Source organism: Canis lupus, chromosome 8 (assembly GCF_011100685.1).
Source record: "Canis lupus familiaris isolate Mischka breed German Shepherd chromosome 8, alternate assembly UU_Cfam_GSD_1.0, whole genome shotgun sequence".
Lineage (NCBI taxonomy): Eukaryota > Metazoa > Chordata > Mammalia > Carnivora > Canidae > Canis > Canis lupus.
Window position 1 is genome coordinate 64159266 of NC_049229.1, and position 25441 is coordinate 64184706.

Below are 25441 nucleotides of genomic sequence, written 5' to 3' on the forward strand. Positions count from 1 at the left end.
GATGGGGGCAGTGGAAGACCAGAGGTAAAACATTCTAAAATCATTGTATTATCCTGGAGGTTGAGAGAAGTATTTTTTAATTTAGAAGTTAAGCCCTCCAGTGGAAATATATAGGTCAGACACTAAAATTACAAAAGGAATAACTTCCAAATAATTAAAAGGGGCAAAGAAACTAACAAAGACTTGATCAAATGTTACAACGCCAGAAAAGTCAAGAGAGAGGCAGCGAGAACCACAGTAAGTGGAAAACACAGCCCAGATGGCGGACGTCAGCTTACACACATGCAGCAAATATAAATGCATCAAACTCATCTAATAAAAGACTGGGATCTCCCAGAGTGAATTTGTTAAGACCCAATTCTATGATGTTTAAGAGAGAAGTCTAAAATACGATGCCCCAGACGTACTAAAAGTAAAGATATGGAGAAGGGTACACAAGGCAAAGAGATCTTTTGGATCTATGGGAACATATCCCATAGAGCAGTCTTGAAGATATTATTTGTGTCTCAGTTGATACAAAAAGCCCAATGGGCTGCATGAAAAATCTACACTCATAAAGCAGACAAACGCCAGTGTATTATTCCCAGCCCTCACGCTGCAAGGGAAATTGTCTGCTGATGTACCTGCATTGGCCTCTAGGCTCTAAGCTCCTGGGACGAAACAAGTTGTGTCTTATTAGTAGTCGCTCAATTCCCAGCTCTCAGTACAGGCCTGACTTAGAGACTTCTTAATAAATGTTTATTGAATAAACCAGTGGTTCTCGAGCCTGGCTGCACATCAGAATCTTCTGGGAGTTTTTAAAAATACTGAGGCCTGGGCCCCACCCCAGACCAATTAAAAGGAACTCTCTGGGGGTGGGGCCTCAATATGGTATATTTTTTAAAAGCTCCCCAGACGATTCTGATGTTGGGCCAGGGCTGAGAACTGCTGGAATAAATAAATGGCTGAATGACCAAATGAATGAGCGTCTCTTTGATTTACAAAAGAATTCATTGCAGGATTCCTTTTAAAAGCACACTCCCATGGTGCATTTCCAGTGTAATTCGATTTTAAGAAATTTGATTTACACCCAATATTGCCGGGACAATCTATTTTGTAAAGCAAGGAACATCTGTATTATCTATCAATTTTTTTTTTATGGATTTGGGAATATTCTGTTTCTCCATTTAGAAGTGAACTGGAGACTTGAGCAAAAACTGTATCATTTCCTGTACTCTGAAAAGTGCTTTCTCCCACTCTGGCATTGAGAGACCATTTCCCGGCAATATTAAGCATGTGATTACTTAACGAGACGTTTAAAGCAGTTTTGAGAAGTATAAAAACATCATTGTCTGGGCTTCCTGCTCCTGATGTTATAGGAGTAGGGGATGAAGGATCGAAGGAGCATGAGGGTCCTCCTGTGTGCCAGCGCAGCGGCAGGCGCTGCCGCAGAGCGGGAGGTGAAAGCCAACTCAGGTAGGCAGCAGGAAGGAAGGTGGGCAAAGAGGTGATCCAGGTGTCAGGCAAGGTGGACAGCAGCGGCACTTTCCTGAAGTTCATAGTAGCTGGGCCACAAGATGGACCAAGACCTCCTGATCAAGTCTCAGGGAGGCTGGAAGGAGGAAACATCTCATAGAGGAGAGAGCCTGGGGGCCCTGTCTAAACAGATGGGGAGGATTTCACCTGAGGTATATAAAGTTGAGGGGAGCATGTTCTGGCAGAGGGAACAGTGTGAGGAGTTTGGGGAACTGCAGCGGATGGAGTGAGGCTGGTGGCATATTTCCTGGTGCTCTTCTTTCATGGCCAATACCAGGACCTGCACCAGCTGGCCACACTGGACACTTACTGCCCCTTCCCATCTGCCTCTGTTGCCATCATTGTCCTATCAGTCCTAGTGTCCTAGGGCAGGTGCAACAAAATGCCACAAAACAGGTGGCTAATCTCGAATTCCATCCTACCCTTTCCTAGCTTTTGGTGTCACTGGCGATGTTTGGTGTTCCTTGGCTTGCAGATGTTCCACTCAAACCCTCCCTCTTCCTGTGGTCTTTCCCAGGTGCATCCCTCTGTGTCCAAATTTCCTCTTTTGATAAGGACAGTCATACTGAATTGTGGCTCACCCTAATGATCTCATCGTGACTTCATTTCCTCTGTAAAGACCTTATCTCCGTTAGAATAGCCAAGACATGGAAACATCCTAAGTGTCCTTCAACGGATGAACTGATAAGGATGACGTGGTCTCTCTATATACAATGGAGTATTATTCAACCATAAAAAAGAAGGAAATCCTGCCATTTGCAACATCATAGATGGAACCTAAGGGCATCATACTGAGTAAAATATGTCGGAGTAAAACAAGTCAAATATTGGGATGCCTGGGTGGCTCAGTAGGTGAGCATCTGCCTTCAGCTCAGGGCCTGATCCCAGGGTCCTGGGATTGAATCCAACAGCAGGATCCCTCAGAGGAGCCTGCTTCTGCCTCTGCCTATGTCTTCGCCTCTCTCTGTGTCTCTCATGAATAAATAAATAAAATCTGTAAAAAACGGGGGGTGGGGGTGACTGGGTGACGGGTACTGAGGGGGGCACTTGATGGGATGAGCACTGGGTGTTATTCTATATGTTGGCAAATTGAGCACCAATAAAAAATAAATTTATAAAAAAAGAAAAAATCTATAAAAAAAATAAGTACAATATTGTATGATCTCACTTAGATGTGAAGTCTAAAAACACACAAACACCCACCAAAAAAAAAAAAAAAAACCATAAATAAAGAGAAAAGACTTGTGGCTACCAGAGGCAGGGATGGGAGGTGAGAAAAGTGGGGGAGAGTGATCAAAAAGCATAAACTCTCAGTTTATAAGATGAAGAAGTCCTGAGGATGTGACGTGCAGCACGCTGACTGTGGCTAACGATACCGCAGCGCACATCTCCAAGTTGGGAAGAGACTAAGTATTTAAAGTTCTCATCGGAAGAAAGAAACGTATGACTCTATGTGGTGATGGATGGTAACTGAACTTATTGTCGTGATCATTCCACATTACACACATAAATCATCATGTTGTACCTCTAAAACTAATGCATGTTCTGCGTCAATTATATTTTGATAACCGACCCCCCCAATCTCCAAATCAGGTCACATTCTGAGGTGCTGGGGGTCAGCACTCTAATAGATCTTTTATAGGGGGACGCAGTTCAACCCCCAACAGCTGTAAAGGTTGGAAGACGGTCCCTTCTTGTTCTAGCCTCTTTCCTGTTCCCTACATTCTTTTCTTTCCTGCCTCTAAGCACTTAAAATATCTCCTTTTCCCCCAAGTCCTGAGTCTTTTTTCTATCGGCCCACCCACCCCCCTTTCCTGCCCACCTGATCCCCTCTGGCCACCCTGGAGAGTTTGAGCAATCCACCCTGGGTTTCACCTGGAGCTACGGCCCTGGCTGGCCCTCTGCCCACCCCACCCCCCTTGTCCCCAAGACCCAGTGGTCAGAGCACACCTGTCAGCGCTTTCACTGCTGTCCTCAGGGCGCCCCCCCCCCCCCCAGCCATCTGCACCAGGTACAGTCCCCTTATGTTGAGTGTTGCTGCACCCACCTCTGGGACCTCCAAATCCTCAATTTCCCCCCACTGTCAATGATAGCATCTTAGAGGTAACCCCAGAGCATCCCTACAACCTCTTGTCTTCTTTCTTTCTCTCCAAGATAATCCGGGCAAAGTCTGGTCTTAACTTGTCCGGCCATCCTTCAGCAGGATCTCGGCTCGCCCTTCATCTATCTCCTGGAACATTCTTGAGTGTCTGTAGCCAAAGCTGTATTTCTTCACTGTTTCCCTTTTCCTTCTCCTCTCTTATGTTGGCTTTGCTCCCTGCCCTCTTTCTTTGTTCCTCTGTCTGTTATTTATATGAAGACCCTTCCCTGGTCTTCATCCCGTAGACATTCCCTGCGGAGCTCAGAAGAGCAACCTCCCTCCGGAACGTAGTGAGTCCCACCCAGTCTTCAGTCTGTTGCTTCCAGCCAGCTCCCGAGAGGACAGTGCCTGGGCCATGGCCCCCAGAGCCCCCAGGGTGAGTCCCACATGGTCAGTTGGGCAGAACCAAATTTCGCGATGAAGAGCTTGGCTATGGCATTAGACGGGTCAGGATTTGGAATCTCAGTGTCATTTCTGCCGTGTGACACTGAGCAAATTTCTTAACCTACTTGTTAAGAAATTTGCCTTCCTCATCTGTGCAAAGGGGGGCAGAGTAGCATCTAACTCTTGGGGTCAGAGATCAATTAGGTTCCAGCTGGGAAACAGGTGGCAATTTTGAAATAAGATAATTCTGGGATCATTCAAGAAGAGCTTACATGCATAGGACCTATTTACAAAGCAGAGGGGTGCAGCCAGCTGTAACTACCCCAGGCACTAAGCAATAGGGGTAGTGGGATGGTTGCATGGGGAGCACTTATGGGATCCAGAAGCAGAGAGTTCTATAGAGTCAGACACCTTGAGAGAGGAGTAGTTGAGGTCCTGGCCCTACTCAGCTCTGCAGGCCAGGGGCTCTCTACCTCCTCCCACCCTCCTGTCTCCTTCTGACATCTCCTGTTGGTTGAACCCCACAGGAAGCCCCAGGCCAGGAGGGCCCTGCCCACAAGGCCTGTGGAGGTCAGCTTCTCCAGCAGCCGGTGCTGCAGGGGGAAGGGTAAAGAGGGCATCTGGAGGAGGAGGATTTGGGTGAATCAGCAGATTTTTGTAAACCAAATGAGATAAGGTCTGTAAGACCCAGCACCTGGTACATATCAAGAGTTCACTAAGTGTGTTGGCAACTTTTCCTCTCCTCTGCTCATTATGCTTTTGTTATTATTTGGAGAAAGTAAAGCACAGTCTTTCCTAACTTTTCACTCACCAATTCTAAATCTCCAGGAAGAGAAACTACCAGAAACAACTTCCTCTTTGAATTGTTGAAGAGTGCCTGCCCACTCTAGTCCTCTTCGGTGGACACTGGGTGGCTCCAGCCTGGCCTAAACTGATTGGACCAGGGGTGGGTGTCTCACCCTCATGGGCAAAGCTGATTGGACCAGAGGAGGGCGCCCCACCCTCATGGACTGAGTACCACCCAATGTTTCCAGCCCTGCCCCAGCTGCTGGAGGGAGGGGCAGGCACCTAGGAAGCCACTGGCTAGTGATGAGCCAACCTCATCTGCTTTGTCAGAGGGTTTGTAGGTGAGCTGTTTAAAGGAGCCCTTGGTGAGTAGGTCCAGGAGCAAGAGGGGCAGAGTAGGCCGGGTGCTGAGGCACCACCAAGGTGGTGGAGGAGGGAAGGGCCAGCATGCATCCAACCCTGAAAAGCCGGAGATGCTCTTGGGACCCAGACCCACTGCCTTATCTGGAATACTGCCCTGCTCCCACTCCCACTGAGGTTGATGCAGCAGCCCTGAGCTTTTCCTGCCCCTTCACTTCCCGCCTCCTCTTAGCTGACCTTGACCCTGTCCGCTGCAACAAGAATTGCCAAACTCTTCTCAGATGTGTTGTCAAAATCAGCATGCATGGCAGGCAAGTGGCGGCCACAGCCCATTTATAACTCCTGAGAAGAGCTCTAAAGGTTGATGATGAAAAGGTACCCCCCACCCCCCCGCCCCGCCACTCCCCAATCCCCAGCTGGTCTAAGCAGGAAGGGAGAGAGGAGAGGCTCTCTAAATATTCAAGACCTCTCTTGATTATGCAGTTACTTCGTTTGTTCTTTTTATAATCAAAAGGACCCACTAATATGTTCAAGGAATTTATTCAAAATAAATATTGGACAGATATTTAAGCTAGACTGAGCGGTCTGGGGGGAGTAGTAGAGCAGAGGGACCGGCTTGCATCCTTTCCTGCTCAAACACACTCATTCACCCTGGCCAGACGATTTTACATACCTTTTTATAATTAATTGCTATTGTTTTCATCTCCAGAGCCAAAATATTTTGCTCTCTGACACATCTGCTGGGCATTTGATGTATGTTTTCTCCTTTGTCTTTCTGATGGTGTGCCAGTAAGTGGAGTCTGGCCTGCTCTTTTTTTCCTTTTTTTCAGATGAGAACGCCAAGACCCCACAGGATCAGTAGGTGCATTGCCCAAGATCTCGGGAGGTGAGGGGCACAGAAAAGACCAGAACCAGGGTCCAGAGCCCCCGATCTGCTGCTCTGCTGGTATCCCACACCGTCTGCTTTACCTGCAGGTAAAATGTCCTCGTGGAACTGGAGCACTGTGAGCCTGCTCAGGCTTCCAGAACTGCTGCAAGGTCACCACCTCCTGGAAGCCCTTCCAGATGGCCCCTGCAACATGTGACCTCCGGATGCGGGTTTGCACACCAACTACACTAAGGTAGAGCCACATGTCTTTGTGCCTTTTACCTCCTGTTGGGTTCCAGGCCCTCTGAGGTCGAGATCCTGGGTCGATCACTTTCATGTTTCCTGTAGTGCCCGAATCAGAGCCAATATGCATTTATTGAATGCAAAAGTGCATAGATGATTGAAAGAAGGAAAAAAATAATATTCTATTGGAAAGTGAGCAGACATTTTCTAATTGGTAGCCAGTGATGGTCTAAGAGATGAGAGATGGTAGGGGTTAAGAGCCAGAGGGGCAGGGACCTGGCTCCTAATTCCCACTCTGCCACTCACAAGCAGTGTGACCTTAGGCAATTTCCTTAATCCCCAGTGCCTCAGTTTACTGGTCTGCAAATGAGGATAAATGTGAGCCTCTCACTCCATTGCATTGTTGTAAGAATTAAATGAGAGAAGGCAAGTGAAGCATTAGCACAATTCCTGGCACATAGTAACCGCTCAGTAAACGCTTGCTATTAAACAGACGTGATTTTTGCAAATTGGAAGTCATGCTTTTTAGAAGCTTTATGTTTCCTCTCTGTGAAAGCAAGAGAGGACCCATCCTCTATATTTTCTCTTTGCTGTATGAAACTTGGGCATTGATTAATTTTAATCTCTTCTCAATCTTTCTCAAAGTATAACCCACCTTCTGGCTCCCATTCGAAATCCTTATTTTTTGTTTGTTTGTTTATAAATATTTTATTTATTTATTCATGAGAGACACAGAGAGAGAGTCAAAGACATAGGCAGAGGGAGAAGCAGGCTCCCTGTGGGGAGGCCAATGTGGGACTTGATCCAGGGACCCCGGATCATGCCCTGAGCCAAAGGCAGATGCTCAGCCACTGAGCCACCCAGGTGCCCTCAAATCTTTTTTTTTTACCTTCAACAAACTAAGTGGGACAAACACATTGGTTCTCAGCTTTACTCCTGGGGCCTCTGCAGCGTGATTATGGCCGAGGTGAGGCTGAGCAAGGTGCTGACCTCAGGCACAAAATTTAAAGGAGGAGGGATCTGAAAAACTCAGTAATCAAGTGAAATATTTTTTGTTGTGCTAAATATACACAACATAAACCTTACAAATTTAACCACTTTTAAGTGTACAATTCAGTGACATTAAGTACCTCCCCAAGGCTATACAGCTGTCACTACTGCCTATTTCCACTAAACATAAAAATAAGGAATAGCCTTATAGTTTATGAAACAATAAACCCCCGAGAGATTTTTAATGCAATAGTTTTTAAATCAAAATTAATGCAGAAAAAAACATGATGAAGAAAATATTAAAATTTTAAATAAAGGCAGGATTAGTAAACTGAAATTGATTCAACATCCTTTAAAGTTGTTCCTTGGAAGAGAGAAGTCACCACACATGGCAATTCTCTCTATTGCAAATGAGATTAGCAAAGAAGCAAGTTTTTTTTAAATATTGAGAAGTTTGCTTCTATTAAAGGCAGAGAAGTAAAATTGTAGTAAATTCTGTTTGGGATATTAATAACCTATTGAAACAAAATAATCTTGTGAGTTTTAATACACCTAATTTTCCATTTTCCAGTAATTTTTTCAACTAACTTTTATGGTTCAAGGAGAAAAATAACAATTGAAAAATATGTAAAAAGGTATATATTGGAGCACGTATTTTTCCTTTTGCTTTGGGGTCTAGTAATGGCTCAGTACAGCTGTATTACTGATTCTATGAATATAACATTTTGATATTTTGCTCATCGTGGAATTTTGGTTTTAAAAGTCTTTATTAGGGGATCCCTGGGTGGCTCAGTGGTTGAGCGTCTGCCTTCGGCCCAGGGTGTGATCCTGGAGTCCCAGGATCGAGTCCCTCATCGGACTCCCTGCATGAAGCCTGCTTCTCCCTCTGCCTGTGTCTCTGCCTCTCTCTCTCTCTCTCTCATGAGTAAATAAATAAAATCTTTTTTTTTAAAGTCTGTTTTAAAGTATTATTTATGCTGATTGTTGAATTTTTGGTTGTCCCTAAATTTTGTTCTTGAGGGAGGGCCTTCTAATTCTAACCCTGCCTCAGAAGCTTCCAAGAAGCTTGTACATGACCTCCCTCTAAAGAGGAGTGAATGACTCCCCTCCAGAAGTATGTGGAAGGAGTTGGAACACCCAGTCACCGTGTCCCTCTTCTCACTACAAACAGCTGGACCGAGTGCAGAATAGAAATGCAGGGCTCTCGTTCAAAAATGAAGAATTTTGGGATGCCTGGGTGGTTCAGCAGTTGAGTGTCTGCCTTCAACTCAGGGCGTGATCCCAGTCCAGGGATCGAGTCCCACATCGGACTTCCTACAAGGGGCCTGCTTCTCCCTCTGCCTGTGTCCGTGCCTCTCTTGAATAAATAAAATCTTAAAAAAAAAAAAAAGAGTTTCAAGATGGCAGCAGCAGGGAGTTACACCAAGTGTTGGGTTCTTTTGAGCCTGGGGCCCTTGAGGCTGGCTCTGCTCTCAGCATTGGCAAAGGCAGTCCCATGTGGCCCCTCAGACCTCTTGTCTTGCAGTTGCAATTGCCTTTTTTTAAAAATTTTATTTATTTATTTTTTTGCAATTGCCTTTCTTCTCCATCAGCCCCACAATGTCTACAGCTTAGCACTGCAGGTGCAGCACCTGTCCCAGCAGACCTCCGCACGCCCCTCTAAGGCATCCAGCGCAAAGCTCTTCTGCACAAAGCAAGGTGCTGAGCAGACAGTGGGTATCTGGGCCTTCCTCTCCAGATAAAAAGCATCTGGAAAGGGGGAACAATTGCTTGTATGGTCATTCATTTGTTCATTTGTTCATTTATTCATTCACTCATTCACCGAGCATGTACTTGAGTTCCCGTGTGCCAGGCACTGGACAGGACATTCTGGATCCAGACAAGAACCACGCCAGAGCCCCATCTCTGAGGACTCACGGGGACTTAGGTAATTACAGTGAGGTGACTTGGGTTCTCTCTTCTCTAACCAGGAAGGGCACTGTCTCCAGAGCCTGACGTTCAGGCCTTCCATCGGCCAGCCCCGAGACCTTGCACAGTGAGTCAGGTCACCTTCAGGGTTCTTTCCTTGCACACACCTCCCAGGCTTCTATGAAGCAAATCAGCTAAGTGCTTGTGAAGTCCGTATGCGTAGGAGGGAGTGGTCTTTTGAGGTGATCATACCATATATCCAGGCCCCCAGAGCTATTTCAATCAGTTGCCTGGCTTTTTTTTTTAATTAATTAATTTATTTTTACTTATGATAGACAGAGAGAGAGAGAGAGAGAGAGACAAAGACACAGGAGGAGGGAGAAGCAGGCTCCATGCTAGGAGCCCGACGGGGGACTCGATCCCAGAACTCCAAGATCGCGCCTTGGGCCAAAGGCAGGCGCCAAACCGCTGAGCCACCCAGGGATCCCCAAGCTGCCCCCCTTTTAATAGTCATTCAACAAATACTTGTTGAGTACCACTGCGTGCCGAGCCCCATGACATCTGTGCATCTTAAAGCTTATTCTATTTTCATACATCTTTTTTGTTTGGTTGGTTTAGTCTTCCAGGGGAAACAGATGTTATTCATTCTATTTTCACAAAGGGGAAACTGAGCCTCAATTACCCCAAAGTCCCTTGTTTAATTGGGGGTGCTCTGAAATTTGAGCACATATCCTTCCCTGTGCCCAGCTGTCCTTTGGTTGCATACTGAGGCCCCTACAGGACCTACCAGGCAACCCCAATCTGGCCCTGGGAGAGGATTCCAGGAGGGGCTTTCCAGCAGCCGCTTCCAGCCTGCTGCTGGGCCCCCCACCCCCACCCCAGATTCTGCAGTCACCTCCGACCTCATGCCCTGCACTCGCTCTAGCCACGCAGCAGTGCTGTCTGGCAGGAAGAGCCTTGAAGCAGGGAGGCCCAGTCTCTAGTCCCAGCTGCACTTGGCAGGACCTTGACCTTCACCTCCCCATGCTCCTCTGTACAATGGGAAACAGGTTCCAGGGCACAAGGCTAGGGGTAGGCAGGGGTACAGGTGAAAGGGCGGGCACAGACGTTTCTTTCACTGGAAACAACGGAAGCATTGTCTGCCCTGAGCCCACTGCTAGAGCGGTGGCTGCGTCGCCCTGTCTCCCTGCTCCTTCCACGCGGGTCCCTCGGGGGCAGGCCATAGCTTCCACCTGCACGCTTGCTTAGAGGAATCACCACTGCAGTCTCCTCCAGGCTCACCCTCGGCAGTTTGGCCCCGATTTACAAGCACTACTGAGCTCTCGATGTGTCCCCAACACCGTGCTAGGCACAGTAGAGGACCCAAGGCCTGCTCCCCGCTCTTGAGAGCTTGCAGCCTGCTAGGGAAGGCCGCACCGAGCAGATACCCGTGGGGGTCAAACTCTGTCCCCTTGCATAGCCCTGTGAACGCCACCAGACCTGATCCAACCTCCCGGGGGAGGCATGCAGTTGAGCACTGTGCATTCCAGGAAGCCTTTCTGGAGGAAGGGGTTAATGAGACAGGATGGGGGTTCTTCAGTTTTCCTCCTGGAGACACTGATGCATGGAGGAGGAACATTCTCTATGTGGGGTCTCCTGGCACTGCTCCATTCTTCTCTCCCCCTCAGCGCGTAGTCCCTGCAGGCAAGCCCCCGTTGGCCTTCTCACCAGTTGCAGGGGGTAATGTTAGGACTAACGTCATGGGATGGTGCCCAGGCAGTAATGACCTAATAGACATGAAATTGCTTTGTAAACTTTCAAGTGCCAGTTGCTACTATCGTCACCCCAAGGTCTGGCTTCACTTCCTTGAACAACTCTCCGTACTGGGCACACACCCCAGCATGGCTCCTGGGGGGCCGGTCTGAGCCCAGGTCTCAGGTCTCCCCACTGTCGCATGGGCCTGAGTTATCTCCACTGTGTGCCATCCCTCTTGACTCTTCTGACAGGACTTCTATGAAGGCTCTTGAGAAATAGTCCCATTTTCTCAGGGCTACCTTTTTTGTACAGTACAATATACATAACATAAAATTTACCATTTTAACCATTTTGAGTGTACAGCTCGGGGGCACTAAGCACCTTCACCCTATTGTGCCTCCACTACCCATCCATCTCCAGAACTCTTTTCAACTTGTAAAACTGAAACCATGTCCCCACTAAACACTGGCTCCCCGACCCCTCTCCTGGCCCTTGGCACCCACCGTCCTGCTCTCTGTTTTGATGATTTTGGCTCCTCTAGGGATGTCAAATAAGTGGAATCATGCAGTATTTGCCTAATTTCACTTAGCATCCATGGCCTCAAGGGTCACCCACGTTGTGGCACACGCAGATCTTTCTACCTTCTGAAGGCCAGGCAGTGTTCCGTCGCACCCACATAATACTGCATTCCGTTTATCCGTTCATCCCACTGAGGGACATTTGGGTTGTTTCCACCCTTTCCCTGTTGCGAATAAGGCGGCCGTGAACTTGAGTGTGCAGAAGCATCCGCTCAAATCCCTGCCTCCCCTTCTCCTGGACCCGTGTGTCTACCCAGAGGTGGGATTGCCGGATCCTAGGGTGACTCTACGTTTTAATTTTTATTGGGAACGGTCAGGCTGTTCCCTGCAGTGGCTGCACCAGTTCTCTTCAGGGCAGCGTCTGACAAGCTTCCTTCAGCCTGCGCGCAGGGGGGCCCCTGTTCCGTGGGACCACAGTAGAATCCGAGATAGAAGGTAACATTTGAGAATATGAAAATCCAGGCTGAGGAACAACTGGGGACTCTCAGAAAACAGAGGAGAAGCCATCAGGAGGTGTTCGAGGAAATAACTCTGAGCAGAGCACAGCGCCAGCGTGCAGAACTCGCTGCATTACTGAGCCTCTGAGCGTACTTGTAATCATGGATAATTTTATGACTTCTTACCAGATGCCTGGTAAACCCCTTAATATAAAAAGCAATGATTTTTCTTTTGCCAAAGGACTTGGGAAATACCTCTTCTGAAACTGCAAATACCAGGGATACCAAGCAGAGAGCAAAGACGCCCATGCAAACCTGTCTAGCTTTCCCAATAAAGAATATTATAGGAACAGAGGATTTTTTTACATGCTCATAAAATGATTATACTTGTTCTGAGAATTTCCTGGTTCGAGCATGGCTGTTACAGACCTATTTCATAAGTTGATTTATTTGTTTAACGGTATCTGCAGGGACCCGTGTTTTAATTCCAGTTGGCTTTTTTGTTTTGTTTTGTTTTCCTTTCCCGCCCAGATCACATCTGAAAAATCTCTTTCCGGCACAGCGCATTTGGAAGTGGCTAGAAATGTCAGAGACTCGCGGGGCTCCCAAATTCTGTTGGTGTTCTCCACCGCTGGCACTCAAGTTTGAGACTTTCCTTGCCTTGAATATTCATTGGACACTTCTGTTGTTGCATTTAACCAAAATAAAAATCTACTTCGGCTTGGTCCTCTCCGGGAAAGGGCTTGGTGAGCAGTTTTCTGACAGTTGTATATTAAATGCAGGTGACTTCATGAATGCACTTTCTGTCTGGCTCAGGACATTAACCATAACCCACAGTTTCTTCCAAAGGAACTGGAATGAATTAAATTGTTTAATAAAACCTTACTTACCTGGATAAACTCATTTCTATTTTGCATTTAGATTCCCTAATGCATCTTTCCAGATTGTTATTTGTAAAATAAAAAGCTAGACGTGTTTACTTAGAAAGCCAAACATCAGACCCTAATCCTGGTTCCTATCCAACTTCTTTTTTTTTTTTTTTTTAAATTTCCTACCGTGTTATGAGCCGTTGCGTATTTCATTTCATTTAGCATGACTTGATAATTCCCGCCCCAGATCCAAATGAAGAGCTGGGCACTGAGTTCACATCTCTGCATACATTTTTTTTTTTTTTTTTTTTTATCTATCACACCCCTGAAACCCGTACTATTTTGGATGAGGAGGAAGTCGAAGCTGCAGTTTAGAAATCGATTTTCAGGCCGGACCCGTGCAAGAAGGCCTCGCCTGGCTTCTGGCCGAAGCTGCCCAGGATTATCAAGGGTCTTTTTAAGAAGCTGCAGATAGGAACGTTACTGCATCCTCCTTCGAAATCATTCTAGAAGACTGGATCTTTCAGAAGGGCTGACATGGTAAACCCAACTTTCGAGTTTCATTCTTGGAGAAAAAGGGACCTGAAGTATCAGTCATCTTTCCTCTTCTCCTTGCCAAAAGCAGTTTCTGGCGCATAGTGTGCCTTAAACGAGGGCTTGCTGACTTGCATAACTGAACAAATGAACAATGAGGATGACTTATTTCACCTTATTTCCCTGTTTGCCTTCTTCCAATAAACCCGGTGCCAGATTTTATGCTCAAGTACAGTGAACTATATTAGCTGGGATACTTGATCTGATTGCTTTTCCTCCTTCTTTTTAAACATTTAAGAGTTCTATTTAAACAATTTCGTTATATACCTGTCTTCATATAAAGTACTAAAGATAAAGTCTTTCCGTTTGAGCCGACGTCCACTGAACACATACTTTTTCGGATGTCACCTCATGTCATCTGCTCTCCAACCCCTGTGTTCTGTTTAATAGATGAAGACACTTGAATATTTTTGTCCTTGATTTCTGGTGGGGGGGGGGAGTGAGGGAAGTAGTAGCTGACATTTTTATAGTGCTTCCTATGTGTCACATGCTACGCCAATCATTCGACATAACTCAAAAAAGAAAAAAATTCCACCAGGTAGCTATTCTGGCCGTGCCCATTTTGTGGATTAAGAAACCGAGACCTGGCAGTTAGGTACTTCACAGCAGGGCACGCAGCTGGGAAGTGGTAGGGGCAGGATTCGAATCCAGATCCCTGCCTCCCAGGCCAGCACACCCAATATTCATAGGTCCGATGCAAGAATATTGATGTTGCAGTGTTTGCATTCAGATGCAAATGATTTTTTTCCTCTTTACTGCAGCCATCCAGCTACTTATGTGCTACTAAACGGGAGTAGGATGGGCGAGGGGGCATTCTCGCAGAGATGGATGGCCGCTAGACCAGGCGTCGCTGGAACAAGGAGGAGGGTCTCAGGCTGCATGAACTCGCCCTTGCTGTGTGTTGCAGGGACCACTGAGGGGAGAGGCAGGGTGGCTGGGCTGGGCCTGAGGGGTCCCCAGGCCACCAGGCGCCTGGCCCGAACCTGGAACTGTCCACAGCTCACAGTTCTGACCTCAGGCAGACACCTTCTCTTTTTTGGGAAACATCTCCCACGGACCCTGAAACAAAGGCATCAGACTATATGCTGTTGTCGTCCTCGTCGGCCTCGGGCAGCTCGGTGAGCCCCCTTGTCCCTCTGCCTGGCCATTTGCAGGAGAGCCAGCTCTGAAGGCCCTCCTGCCTGCAGGTCTGCCACAGAGGAGTCCCTCCCGTCAAAGCGCCTGGGAAACTCGACAGCAACGTCGGAGATGAGGTGCCTGAGGTTTATCAAGTTTTCAAGATTACACCTCCATAAAGCCCTTTACAAGGCCGCTCAGCACCAGGCCGCGCAGCCTCCCGGCGCATCACCGCCACCTCTGGCGGGCGCCACCACCGGGGAGGTTCGGGGAGCCGGGCAGCCCCACCACCCACCCACCCACCCTCCCACCCATCAGACCCACCGTGTCCCTGTCAGGAGGAGGGGCCTGAGGCCCCGCGCTGCTTCCCTTATAATCAAATTTTCACTGCGCTCTCTGACAGGTTTTTAAGTCACTTAAGGGATCTATTTATATGTGTAAGCATCAGCATCGTGCAGTAAATCCAACCACAAGCCAGTCCCGTGTTTTATTAAGTTTAAGTTCAGTGAGAGTGCAAAGCGAACGAGGGTCCCGTGTCTCTCCGTTACATCTGATTTGCGGTTCCCATAAAAAGGCCCACATGCCGCTGTCTCAGATGTGTTTTGGATTGAAAATAGGATTAATGTGCTAAAGTGTGATTAGAATGGTTAAACGCGATTAATTGGAACAGACTGCTGCTGCCAAGGGAGCTCCTCCGAGGCTGGCCTGGCTCCAGGTTACCAAGTGAACAAAGCCGGCCAACTGTCCAAGTGGCTCGGGGCCCCCTCCCGCGCCCGGCCCGCGCCTTTCCCCCTCGCCAGCCTGTCTCAGGCCAGATTAAATGCAGCTGAGAATGCCGGGCTCGCGCGCCGCGGCCGTCCTCCGGGAATAGGCAGGAACCCCGGCCCGGCCCGGCCGCCTCGGTGCCGGCCCGAGGGCCGCTGAGCGCCAACGGGGGCAGCGGGCCAGGTGGCTGCGCAGGGCTGGGGGCGGGGGCCGCGATTTGGGATTCCTGCGTGTGTTTTTAAAAATGATCTGGTAAACCCCTGCGCTTTAATCAAGCGGCTACCACACTGACGGCTCGGGGTCACTCCTGGAGCCCAGGCGGCGGCCTGCAGCCCCAGCAGGCCTGGGCACCCTCGCCGGGCCTCCCCGCTCACCCCCTCTGGGCGTCTAGATGGGGCAGAGGGCTTCATCCTTGGCCGCCAGGCCGGACCCAACCTTCCTCCCACCTCTGCCTCAAACACGCACTGAGACTTGAAGGCTGAGGTGGCCAAGCCTCCCGCCATCCCGCACCCCAAGGCTGCCTGCGGGTCCCCCTTGGACGGGCTCTCTTGACCACTAATTATTTCTCCACATTAAAGTCAAGGGGTAAAAAAAATAAAAAAAAATAAAAAAAATAAAGTCAAGGGGTGCCCCCAAGTGTGATCTCCCAGGCGATGGCTGCCCCCCAGGTCAAGGGGCGGACCGGCGGAGGTAGAGGCCGGCCAACGTGACTTTCCTCTAGATTCCACTCGGGACAAAAGTTTTATAAAAGGAGTTATTTTTCTCCTACCAGGTAGCTTGAAAGAGATTTTTTTTTTTAATAGTGAGGTGGAAAACTTATTATAGGCTCTCAAATTTAAAAGCATATTGCCCCTTTAAAAGGGTCAGCTGGCTGTTAAAGGAAATATATCCCGGAAGGGACCAATTCCCCTCAGGTCTGGCTCCGAAACAGGGTACCAGGCAATTGCTGAGTGTGTTAGGGAACTTTACGGAGGTAAGTTCTATCTTTATTTGTCTCTTGGGTTGGCTAAGGAAAGGTGTGTGTGTGAGAGAGAGAGCGAATGTGTCTGCGAATGAGTGTCCATGTGTGTCTGTGTGGCCGTATGTGAGTGTGAGTGTGTCGGTGTGTGTATCTAGGTGGTACATGTAACTGTGTGTGTGTGTATCCATGTGTATCCGTGCGTGTCTCTGCGGACTGTGGGCTGTGTGTGTCTGTTGACGAGAGGACACCAAAAACAAGGAGCAGGCCTTCTAGAAAGGTCAGCACCTCCAGATGTCGGCCTGGGCCCGCTCACCCAGTCCTATGTAGGGTACGCTGAAAACCTTGTGAGGTGTGAAGGATGTGGCCATAGGCCTTCCCGTCTAAACTGGAACACTCAAGGGTAAATGAAGGTGACACTGCATGACCAGAAGCATAAAGGGGAACGAGCAGTCACCCCTGGTTGAGGACCAAGCATGAAGCCTCAGGATCCCATAGCTCATGTAGGCCACAGGTGAGGAGATTGGACCCGCAGAGGGGACAGGTCACGTCCCAGACAGCACAGTGTGATCTGGGTGGGAGTCCTAACTGGCACCCTTCTGGGGGTGGGGTTTCCAGGGGTCCCATGTGGCACATGTTCTATTCCATTCCTGCTTTCATCTTATTCTCCTTCTGGAACACTCTGACCTCTGATGCTTCCCTTCCTCCCACACTTGTGGCCTTTGCCCATCTGCCCGGCACACTGTGAACACTTCTCCCCCTGCCCGCATCTCCGAGGTACCCACACCCAAATCATGCCTGGCTTGTCATGCTTCTCCATCGGCCCCACCAGTCACTTTTGGAAAAGGGGTAAGTGTTAGAGCTCAGGGTGAGCCAGCTCGGGTCTAAACGGCCCTGCCGTTCCCTGGCTGTGTGACTTGGGGCGAGTGGTGAATGGACGTCTATGATCCTAGATCTTCCCATCTGTAAAATGGGGACAATAGTCCCTCAAACGTGAGACCTGTGCTTCTCATAGAAATCTGGGTGCATCTTCATTCAGTGTACACGCTGAAAGAGGGCATCTTTCTTTCTCTGAAATGCTGTTATTAAAGCAGTGCTGTTGGGGCACCTGGGTGGCTCAGTCGGTTAAGCATCTGACTTCAGCTCAGATTGTGATCTCAGGGTCCTAGGATTGAGCCCGCCCCCCTTGGGCTCCCTGCTCAGTGGGGAGTCTGCTTCTCCCTCTTGCACTCCCCCTGCTTGTGCTCTCTTGCTCTCTCTCAAATAAATAAATAAAATCTTAAAATATAAAATAAAATAAAATAAAATAAAATAAAATAAAATAAAATAAAATAAAATAAAATAAAGCAGTGCATGTCTTCCAGCTAATGGTATGTTGAAACTGAGAAAATTCAGAAATACCTCTCACATGATGACTAGAAGTTTCTCCCCCTACACTCCCCCGCCCCCCAACCTGAAGAGCATCCAGGACCATCTGGCCAGACCCCTCCCCAGGGGAATGGGCCAGGCTCAGCTCTGCATCCACTTGTTTTTTTTTTTCCTGAAAAAAAAAAAGAAAAAGAAAGAAAAAAACTGCATCCTGGAGGTGCGAGGTCTGGAAAGGCCTGAGCCACCTGGCAGAGGGCACCGGGAAAACCAAGTGTTTACGGGGTTTACAGACAGGAATGTTTCCACGGCACTGTGGGCCCCACAGCAGACTCCCTGGAGCAGCGTCAGGCTGTTTGAAGGAGAAGAATGTCCGGGCGGGGATTTATGCTCAGCCCCCTGCAGGGCCTTCAGCGGAGCAGGGATGGGGGCGTCCCATGGGCTTTCCTGGCACCCGCCCCCCAGGGGAGAGAGGGCTCCTCTCAGCACCACAAGGGTCCCACTGAGGGAACCCGGGCCCAGCTTTAAGCGTTGTCCTCTGCACCCAGCAAGTCACTTTTCACCTCGATGGAGTCTCTGTTTACCTCCCCTGTAAAAGGTGCAGAATTAATGGCCCCATCCAGCTCAGCTCTGGAGAGACACCACATCTGGCCATGTCCGCCAGCCTCTGGCTCCATCCAACTGTAAAGGAATGTCTTGGTGTGAGCACTCCCAGCTCTGAGCCTCAGAACCTGGGAGCCGGTGGATGATGGAGGGGGTGGCCCCAGGAGGCAGGAGCCAGAGAGGGTGAGGAAGGGAAGAGAGCCTAGGGGTGCTATATGGCTCCATAAGTGGTCTGGGCAAGCTGGACTCATTGTGGTTGGGGCCGCCAGGGAACTGCAGAGAATGTACCACAGAATTGTCCCCCCACTTCATCCCCCTTGGGTGAGCATCCTCCAGGGCATTAAACTTCTGCCCTTTGAAGCTGCCTTGAAGACTGAGCAAGCTCTCTCAGCTTTCTAGAAAGTTCTATGGCAGAAAACTGAGAGACAGACGCTTGTGTGGGAGCCTCACAGGGGCAGGATCTGTTTACACCAGCTGCAGTTAGGTCAGGGGGGCCGAAGGGATACTGTGCAGGGCACCACCAGCATCTACCACAGCTGGGCATGATTTACCCCCCTGCTCAGTGCCCACCACTGGCTTCCCATTCTGGGCCGCCTCATGACTTATGTGGTCCCTTCATCTCTCAAAAACTAATAAAATTATTTTTATTTTTTAAAAGATTTTTATTTATTCTTATTTTATTATATATTTTGATTTATTATCCTAATTTTAATTAATTAATTTTCATTTATTTGCTTTTATTTTCATTTATTATTTTAATTTTATTAGGGAGACACCCCATTAAAATTATTTTTAAAATACTTTTTTAAAAAAGATTTTATTTATTTATTTATGAAAGACACACACAGAGAGAGGCAGAGACACAGGCAGAGGGAGAAGCAGGCTCCCTGCGGGGAGCCCGATGTGGAACTCGATCCCAGGACTCCGGGATCAAACCCTGAGCCTAAGGCAGACACTCAAATGTTGAGCCATCCAGGTGCTCCCAAGATAGGAATTTATAAAAGCCTGCTGAAATTTCTTGATTTATTGTCCACTCAAAAGGTTTTTATTTTATTTCTTTTTAAGATTTTGTTTGTTTGTTTATTTATTTATTTATTTATTGAGAGAGAGAGCACAAGAAGGGGGAGACACAGAAGGAGAGGGAGAAGCAGACTCTCCGCTGAGCAAAGAGCCCGAGGTGGGGCTCGATCCCAGGACCCTGGGATCATGACCTGAGCCGAAGGCAGATGCTTAACCAACTGAGCCACCCAGGCTCCCCAACTGACTAGATTTTTTAACCATCATCCTCAAAGCTCCCTCAGGGACTACTGTGGGGGACACACAGGGAGGGAGTCTATTCCGAATACCTAAGGCAGGGCCTCTGCCCTCCACTTCTCTCCAGGTAGCTCTGCTTTATTCTATTATATAATTTAATTCTGTTTGAAGAAAAGGTTCTGCCATTAAAAAAAAAAAAAAAAAAAAGGAAAAAGTTTAAAAACCATTGATCTACGTGTTACAGTAATGCTCACGTGGGTGGTGATGGCAAGCACCCATCAGGTGACCTCCGGGACTGGGGGCCACAGCCTCACGCAGTCAGACACAGCTCTCTTGCGACCACCTAGAGGAAAGCACCAGCTTTTTTTTGAGATTCAAAAGCCCAGAGAAAGTCCTCCTCTGCTCTCTGCCTTCCTGTCTTCCTTCCCCAGGGCCTGAGTGGGAGGGGGGTAGGCGGGGGTAGCAGGAGGCAGAGGGAGCAGGGAAGAGAATAGCTGAACCTTTGAGAAACTTCTCCCAACGACATGTGACCTGTGAGAGTTCAAACCCTGTATTTCACAGATAGCCCGACTGAGGGAGGTGACCCGGCCACGGGCCTGCAAAACTCGCCAGGCCAGGGCTCCGTCCACTCCGCCAGGCTGCTTCTCCCACTTTCAGGAGCCTCCAGATGAAGATGAGGCCTTGGTCCCTGACCGCCATCCACCCCCAGCCCCTGCCCCACTAAAAGCCAAATCAAGTCTAGAGGAAAAGTCTGACCTAAGTGCGCTGCCTGGGGAGGGCCCTGGGGTCCCAGGAGGCAGCGCACGGTGACGGCTGCCAAACTCCGTCTTGTCCAGTTTCATAACGTGGTTTATTTAGTATTGAACTAAGGTCCGGGACCTCATCAAGAAAAGAGGGCAAAGTTTCTCGGGCTCCCTGAGGAGGGATGCTTTGGCCAAGTTTGGCCTACATTTTCCCCAGGGACCCAGGCACAGCGAAGACCACATTTGGGACTCAGCCAGGTGGCCTCACTGAGCTGCATGAAGCAGCCCCCCTCCCAGCCTTTCCCCCACCCGGCTGCACTGGCCCCTCTCGGGGTCCTTTGGGTTGGAGGTCCTGCTTCAGCCTGGAGCTCCAAGCCAAGCTGAGTGGATCTGCCAGGGAGCGGGCCTGGGGGTCCCCAGACACCAGCTTCACCCCTCAGCCTCCTTCTCTGTGTGCATCTGTCCAGCAAAGAGGAGCGTTCCTTGTCCAGAAAGCTTAGGTAGTCGGGGGGTTCGGCAGATGAGGAGTCTACAGCAGGACTGCCACCTCAGCGCTGCTCACTTGCATGTTCCTAGTCCTGCATTCCCCGCCCGAGCCGGCTCTGGCATTCTTCAAAAATGATATGGAGCCCTTTGAGTCACTGAATTCCTCTTTGGACAGAACCATATTTGTGGGGGACAGTCTCATGGGGGAGGCAGGATGAGTGGGACATTAGCCAGCTTTCTGGTCAACCTCTGTGTCTCATGCTGGAGCCTATGTGACTCCAGACAAAGATAAATAAGCCTGAGGCTTGAGTAGGCTGGGCCACCGATTCTTGGGCAGATGCACGATTGCTGATGAACTTTCCCCATTTCTGTAACGACATGTAACTTTTATTTTTATGTTTTTTAGGTATTTATGTTTTATATATGCTTATTGTGTGTTTTAATTCCGGATAGAAACAAGTTCCCTCCTCCCATTACTCTTCTTCAAAATTTTCTTGGATGTTGTTGCTTCTTGATTTTTCCATGTGGGCCTTTGATTCAGCTTATCTAATTTTGGGGGGTGGGCCTTTGGTATTTTTTATTCAAATCTATCAAATTCATAGATTAACTTGGGGAAAAATGCCAACTTTAAGATGCCAGGTCTTCCTAGCCAAGACACAGGATGCTTTTGCATATGATAAAGTAATAATGTCCTCTTTGGGGTCCCCCAGTTGGACCTGAAAGTTTTCTTTCTTTTTTTTTTTTTTTTTTTTTTTAACAAAGAGCTTGCCCATTACTGGTTTATTCACCTCATTCATTCCTGATGCTTTCCTTGCACTCTGGGAAAGTAAGGAGTCTGAGTGTTCAAGGCTGTCAAGTTGTGGGCGGGGGGGAAGGGAGCACTGGGTTCCTGCAGGTGACAGGGAGAGCCCGTTGTCCCGCTCCCCTGGTCCCTTTGTGTCTGGTGTCTTCCAGCTCCTTCCCAGCCACACATGATGCCAGTACCCTGCCCTGGTTCCCAGGTCCCAGGCAGCCTTTCCTGTGGGGTCTGAAGGCCTTCCTGGGCACCGCCACACAGCAGGGTCTGCCTCTGATTCTCTAGGACCCACAGCCCAGGGAGGCTCCTTCCAGCTTGGGGAAGCCCCCTCCAGCACTGTCTCTGGGGGTTGCTTTTTGGAAAACAAAAGCCAAGAGATCTTACAGGCCAGGCAGTGTTTCTGCCTAGACATAGAAACTGCTACTTGCTTGGAGAGGTGGAGGGAAGGGGGGATAAATGAGCATTTTGAAACATGCCTCCCATATTATCCCCACTGTCTCCCCTGCAAGGGAACCCCACCTGACCCTCAGTGTCTCCCTACCTTCCTCCTTCAAGTGCTGCTCCAAGTCAAGCCTGGTCGTGTCCTACATAAATCAGGAGGCCCATGCTGAGCACTGCACCCCCCCCTCCCCGCCATGCATCCACAGGCTCAGGAGAGCCTTGGGAAGCCACAGTGGAGGGAGCAGAGGCAGGAGCTGGCCGCTGAGGACAATTCAGTGACCATCGTTAAGAGCCAGGCTCCAAGCTCCAAGACAAGCCTGCAAGGCCATCATAATGAACAACTCCAGGGGGCGCTGTTGTCGCAGGGCACACAGTAAATAGTGCCTCCTGAGGTGTGCAGCTACCCAGTCCCTAAGGATTTAATAAATAAAACAAGGAAAGAGAGGTTCACTCTGACTACTACTGAACCTCATAATCTCTAATATTTGCATTATTCTTTGTCATTTACAAGGAAGAGCCGCTTCCATTTTCTCTTTAATTCTCAGAATAGCCTTATGATATAGACAGAAAAGAGATTAACCTTCCAGCCTTGTAGAGAAGGACACAGGAGCTCAGAGATGCAAGCAAGTGTCCCTGGGTCACACAGCATGTCCGAGCCTACGAAGTTCAGCAAGCTGATCGGCTTCAACACTGCTCTTGTTTTATGCAATTACCAGCTCCTATCTCTGTCTCCTTGAGCTCCTTGAGGGCCTGGCTGCGTCCTCTTGGCCCCTCTTGGCCTCTCTGGCAGCACCAGCAAATGTTTGTTAAGCTCGGGAGACTCAATGCAGATGAATTCCCCGATCGGCATGGTGTATCCCAGGTGCTTGGCAAACATTTGTTGAACGAATGAATACATGAACGATGATCAATTATTATCAATGCTTATGAGCCCTCCAGAGCTGGTAAAGCATCTTCTAGGGTATTCCAGTGATTGTCACATGACAAACCATCCCCAAACCTGATGGCCTGAGACAACAGTGGACTATCTCCCCTTAGACTGTGCACCGCCACGGGGTCCTTTCTTGAGGTGTCTCATGAAGTCAGATGTCCACCTGCCTGAGCTGGTAAGTCACTCACCTGGCTGGCAGGTGAGGCAGCGGCTCTGGCCTGAGTGCTCACACGTAGCCACACGGTGCGGGCTTTAATAGCGTGATGGCAGGGTACCAGAAAGAAGCACCCAAGAGCAAGCATTCTGGGGGACCCAGGCAGAAGCCGCAGCTTGCACAGGGAAGGAATCGCGGAGGCCGGCTCTGAAGACTCTCTAAACTTCCATCTAGCCTGTTCATTCACTTTTGTTACCACCAAGGTCCATGCTCTCTAAAGGTGCTGGGCATAGAGCAATGAACTGAACAGGTGCGTTTCTGCTCTGCGCTGGGCTGGGGGCTGCTTGCTCGTACATCCATTCTTTGCCCTCTCCTCTGTGCCCTGTGTCTTTTAGGCCCTCGCAAACATTATGTCCCAGACGCCCTTGCAGGTTGGCTTCCAGCAAGGTGGAAGGCACCAGTAGGTGGTTAGAAGGTGGGAAGAAAAGAGGAACCTGGGTGTCTCCCTCCCACTCCTCACTTCGAGCAGCATTTCCAGCAGAGGCTGTGTCACCTCTGTGACCCCAGCCCCACCGGGCAGCACTGGCTCTTGGGCTCTGGTGACACCACTTTGTCCCTTTGCCCCACCTTCCCTATGAGTGGTGGCAGCTTCCTGCTGCTGCTAAACTCTGGGTGGTTTGCCCCCAGTTGGCTTTTTACCTCTTCCAACATCTCTGTAACCAATTGGCTCTATTAATTTCCCTCTGTTGAGCTGCCTGACGTGGGTTGTTCTGACCAAGACCAGCCCTACTGGAGTTCCGGAGAGACTATTTAATTCACGTAACCAACCAAGGAGGAGAGGACTTTTCTACTCCCATTTTACAGAAAGGGAAATGGAAGCTCCTCATCAGGCTTGTGGGGAGAGGGCCTTCCCTCCTTCTCTGGCTTAGAGCAGCCAGTTGACATTCTAGATTTCGAATCCCAAAAATGATACATCAACCTTACTCACACACGGGTTTTAGGATTAGCTGAAATCATGGCAGACAGTGGTTCAAAGCGCTATCTCCAGACTGACGCTCACACGTCTGGATGCTAAGACTCAGTTGTCCTCCGTGCACCAGCTCCAGGCACCTTATCAGTGAGGAAATGCATAAGAAGGGGGTCTCAGAATTTCTCCTGCAGCCATGCCTTCCCGTTTCATTTTCAGGGGTATCAAGGCTTAAAGTATCAGCCTAGGGTTCCAGGGTTATTACCTCCGGACCTTGCCCGGTACTTCTGCTGCAAGGAAGAGAGTGGGGAAGCGAAGGGTCTTCGAGTCAAAGACGTGCATTCAAATCTTGGCACTGCCCTTCTGGCGGGGCAGCTCTAGGCCAGCATATGGCGATGCTTGCAGTGAGCTTCACATGCTGCAGGGCTGAGCAGGGGACCAGGGTGACCCGGGGTGCATGTCCCATCCCGAGGCAGCAGCTCCTGTGGGTCATGGCCATGTGGGAACATGGCTCAGCATGCTGGATCTGCTCATTGGTTAAGAAAAGTCTAAAATCCTCTAAAATCCTTTTTTTTTTTTTTTTGGTAAAATTTTTCATCTTCAAAATCCTGGGCAGGGCCATACAGAACCCAGCTGCGGGGTGTCAGAGCCTTCAGGCTGTCGGTTTCCAACTCTTGCTCTGAAGGGCTACACAGAAGCTGGAGAGCCCAGGGCAGCCCGCGGCCCATGTTCTATAAGCAGCAGCACTGGGGGTGGCCTGGTTTCTTTTTTCTTCTTTTTCTTTTTCTTTTTCTTTCTTTTTCTTTTTCTTTTTCTTTTTCTTTTCTTTTTCTTTTTCTTTTTCTTTCTCTTTCTCTTTCTCTTTCTCTTTCTCTTTTCTTTCTCTTTCTTTCTCTTTCTCTTTCTCTTTCTCTTTCTCTTTCTCTTTCTCTTTCTCTTTTTCTTTTTCTTTTTCTTTTTCTTTTTTTTTTCTTTTTCCTGGAATGCAAGAGCCCTCTGGGAGTCACCGAGTTCTCTCCAGAGCTTTGTACATTTTGGTTCCCCCTGAACTTTCTCCTGGCAGGTAGCTCACATCACAGAGACGAGGGCCAGGGCTGCCCAGTGTGCCCCAGGAGACCCGAGTGCTACTCCATCCGAAGACCCCAGGCTAAACTTTCTACATTCATTCACACTCACAAAGTACCATTAAACAGTCCAAGCTGGAAAATAATACACCACTCTTAACTTCGTGAAGCCGCCCCAATCTGGCTTTGGTTAAAAGGCATTTCTTTTAGCAATGCCCTTCTCCTGTAACTATTGCAAAGGGCAGGAGATGTCCCTTGTCTGAGGACAAGTGATCTGAGGATTTCAGCCCAAGGCTTCACCTTCCAACAGGAGAAACCGACAGGGCTCATGGAGGGTAAGAGGCAGGAGGGCAGTGCAGGGGGGCAGTGGCCCTTCAGCTGGCTTCCGAGGA

The 25441-nt window shown here is 49.0% G+C and overlaps 1 long non-coding RNA gene across 2 annotated transcripts; it reads left to right on the plus strand.

Annotated features, from left to right (window-relative positions):
- Positions 1–5059: 5059 nt before the first annotated feature.
- On the plus strand, positions 5060–12981 carry LOC106559135. Of its 2 annotated transcripts, none has more exons than XR_005362947.1 (5): positions 5060–5190; positions 6016–6071; positions 6161–6306; positions 8879–9213; positions 12475–12981. It is a non-coding gene; the product is annotated as an uncharacterized LOC106559135 (long non-coding RNA). The 2 variants fall into 2 exon arrangements; XR_005362948.1 differs by having other exon boundaries at positions 5099–5560.
- Positions 12982–25441: the final 12460 nt, after the last annotated feature.